We start from the raw sequence: 3,785 nt of genomic DNA on the forward strand, positions 1-3,785 counted from the left end.
AAAAAAAAAAAAAAAAAAAAAAAATTAAGAACTCTATGAAAAGTACCATAGGAGGGCACCAGGAGCCTAGCAAAGGACAGGTGCTTCACACATTAAATGGATAAATGTCCATTCATTCAACAAAGATGCATGCCTACTATGTGTCAGGAACTGTTCTAAGTGCTTGGAATAAAACAAAAACAAAGCTCATTGCCTTGTAGAGCTCACATTCTAGTTGGGGTGGAAAGAGGGAAAGAAACATAAGAAATAAATACATCACATAGCCTAGTCTAAGGCAGTGTTATGGGGGAAGGTAATGTAGCCTAAGGTGGGGCTGGGAGATGGATGGAGGTGTCTGCAATCTGAAAGAGTTTGGGCTTGCTTCCTTGAGGTGACATTGAAAGGCTTCTGTGACATCTTCCCTTTTACTTTCTATTTAGCAAGATTCCTGTAGGTAGGACATCCCTGGATGCCGCCATACCCGTTCTTCCTCCACTTCCTAAGTTTTTTTTATTGTTGTTTTGAGACGGAGTCTCGCTCTGTCGCCCAGGCTGGAGTGCAGTGGCGTGATCTTGGCTCACTGAAACCTCTGACACTCTGGTTCAAGCGATTCTCCTGCCTGTGCCTCCCGAGTAGCTAGGATTACAGGAACGTGCCACCACACCCAGCTAATTTTTGTATTTTCAGCAGAGACGGGGTTTCACCATGTTGGCCAGGAGTGTCTCGATCTCCTGACCTCATGATCTGCCTGCCTGCCTCGGCCTCCCAAAGTGCTGGGATTATAGGCTTGAGCCACCGCGCCCAGCCCTACTTCCTAAGTCTTTAACAGTTCTTCTAGGAAGGCTGTGGCTACTCTTAATTAAGGGTTTTTTTGAACTTCTTCCTCTACCATGAGAGCATATACTCATCAGAAAACCATGCAAAATCACAAGCAAGCTTTTGAGGGCAAATTATGGGCATGCTATAAAGTGTAGAGGGGGGAGGGATTTTTGGCTGAACTCTAATTAGTAACAGCAACATCACTTGACATTTTGAGGCTTATAACATCATTTGTTTGCGAATTAGTAAAATACACACATCGTCCTGGCAGTTAACATGGCTCTCCAGTAATCATTTGCCTACATATACATTTTAGACATTTCAGCAAATGTGTACACAGCATATATTTAAGGATATTTGATACTGGCTACAGAGGATCACGCTACTTTATAATTCCTCCTTTTCTCTAAAGTATTCTTTTATTTCAAAATCAGAGAAACCTGAGGGTTTTTTTTTTTTGAGGCGGAGTCTCACTCTGTCGCCCTGGCTGGAGTGCAGCGGCACCATCTCGGCTCACTGCAAGCTCCGCCTCCCAGGTTCAGCCCTTCTCCTGCCTCAGCCTCCCGAGTAGCTCTGATTACAGGTGCCCGCCACCACTCCCGGCTAATTTTTTGTATTGTTAGTACAGACGGGGTTTCACCGTGTTAACCAGGATGGTCTCGATCTCCTGACCTCGCGATCTGCCTGCCTCGGCCTCCCAAAGTGCTGGGATTACAGGCGTGAGCCACCGCGCCCGGCCCTGAGTATTTTTTTTTAAAACTAAAACCCATACTAGCAAATCATTAAAAAAATCATTTGCAGGTGGCTTTTGTAAACACACCTGGTTGGGTTGCATTTCTATTAGTAAAATATGGTAGATGGTTAGGTAACATAGAGGACATCTCTTCTTAAAAGCACTAGATTCATCAACACTGCCCCTAGATTTTTGCCATATTAAGCTTAAATTGTTTTCAGCTTGAACATCACGGGGCGGGGCAGGATAAGGGGAAGAACCCAATAGAGAGACGGGGAAAGGTTTTTCAGACTCCTGAATATAAAATTTCACTTTGCATTGCCTGCATGGCCAAAGCATAGGCTAGCAGTCCTCACTATTTCATAGATGACATAAACTTGTGGTCTGATGCTGTAAATATTCTACCACCTGGACATTTTAAAAAAAAAAAGGGTCCCAAAACACTACCAAGGAAATAGTAATTAAAATTAACAAACATTTAGTGAGCTTTCCAGTATGCTTTCAGACACCTGGCAATGGAAAACAATCAGGTACTGGTATTTAATCTCCATTTACATTGCTTTACGTCTACAAATATACATAACCAAAATGATGAAATCCACACTTTTTCCCTGCAGTTTCCGTTCTTTGGGTAATACGACATGCCCAAGTGGTTGGTATTTGTGACGCTGCAATTCGCCTTGGTAGGGTCCCTCTAAGGAGTTGCTAATAAAAGTCTACGTCAGGAAGAAGGAGAAAAAAAAAAGCGGCATTTAACTCAGAACACCTGACTGCTAGTCTCAAGTTTCAATCGCAGCTCAGACTGGGAAGATACACAGGGCTCTGCTCTTGGAGGGGGGGTGGAAGGTAGTGATGTTCTGTGTTTTTGCACCCCAGTGGATATCAGACTGCCTCAAATTTGGAATGCCCTGTGTTCCTCAATTACAAAGTTTTTCCTTCACTGACAGTCAATAGGGCAGCTACTACTTACTTCCCAGGTCTGAGTCTGGCAGAAAGAACGTTTTATTTACACACTTGGTCAGCTCCTGACACACCTCATGCAGCAACGTCTTCCGGGTCATTTAAATAGTAGCAATCTCAATACAAATGTAGGATTTCAACATTCGAATTTCCCAGATGTCTAAAGATCGCCCTCTATGAAGGCAACACAAGAATAGGAAGAGTTTTTGGTCACAGTGACTGAGCATCAAAAACACTGTGTCAACTGTCTCTACTCTTCCCTACCTGTCAGGCATAATTTATATGTGACAATACACTTTGTGTTAAGATAAGCAGAATGGATAATCTCCTGAATTTCAATACATAACAAAAATGTTCATGTTCTTCTCTTTCATTCAACACAAGTTAAGGCTCCTCTGATTTTAGGAATTCAGACTTTGAAACCCCAGAAACTAAAATTTTACGGTTAAAAAAGTCTATCAAAATGACCAAACTTCCTGATTCAAGCACCAGGGACAGAAAAAAAGATAAAACACACCAACCAACCGACCGACCATTTATAACCTTAAACATGCCTGTACACGAACTTAGAGGACATTAAAGTTTCAAGGGTTCGAGATGCCTAGGCTGAATTAAAACAAAAGTTGTTTTGTGTTCTATTAATAGCAGATGATTAACATATCTTATTTCACCTGGAATTCATTTATTAGTACTTAAACTGGCCACTAATCCTAAGTCTCTGTCTCAGGAAAAATTCTCTCCTAACACACGCAAGTTAAGAGACCGGCCATGAATGCATTCCTTAAGGTTAGGTCAATTTCATTAAAACCTCGGTTGTTCTTTGACTTCAAAAACCTCACCAAATAACCCATATATAAAAGCCAAGTTCAACTGAAAGCTGGGAGAGGAAGGGTCTAAGGGGGAGGGCGTTTCCCTGGAGAACGCCCAGAGCTCGGCTCACCTGGCGATCCTAGTAACAGGGAAGTTTCACCCCCACATTCTTGGGCGCTTTCTTTTCTCAGAGGAAACTCGAGCTTGTGTCTTTGGTCCCGGAGGCTTAAGCCCGACAGCCAGGCCAGCGCGGGTCACTGATTCCAAGAAGTTGGGAGGAGGACGTGGGCCCCCATCGAGGCACAACAGACCCCTCCCCAATCTAAGTGCACTGGTTGTAAAATGTGGAGCCGGTCAGGAGATGGGGGGCGGTCTCCAGCGCTCTGAGGGTCAGGGAAGAGGGGATGGGACAGGGGAGGAGAAGGGACAGGAGAGGCGGAGAAGGACCAGGAGTGAAGGGGGAGACACACGGGGGAGGAGAAAG

At 44.0% G+C, this 3,785-nt stretch overlaps 1 protein-coding gene across 1 annotated transcript in view; it reads right to left on the reverse strand.

Moving 5' to 3' along the window:
- The window catches only part of BAIAP2L1 (BAI1-associated protein 2-like 1), a 117,912-nt gene extending 114,128 nt beyond the window's left edge, over positions 1-3,784 (reverse strand). Inside the window, exon 1 of the mRNA XM_011956985.1 lies at positions 3,432-3,784. The gene's annotated coding sequence lies outside the window, so the exon portion shown is untranslated. The remainder of the gene's footprint in view (positions 1-3,431) is intronic.
- Position 3,785: the final 1 nt, after the last annotated feature.

This window comes from Colobus angolensis, unplaced genomic scaffold (genome assembly GCF_000951035.1).
Source record: "Colobus angolensis palliatus isolate OR3802 unplaced genomic scaffold, Cang.pa_1.0 Scaffold43, whole genome shotgun sequence".
NCBI lineage: Eukaryota > Metazoa > Chordata > Mammalia > Primates > Cercopithecidae > Colobus > Colobus angolensis.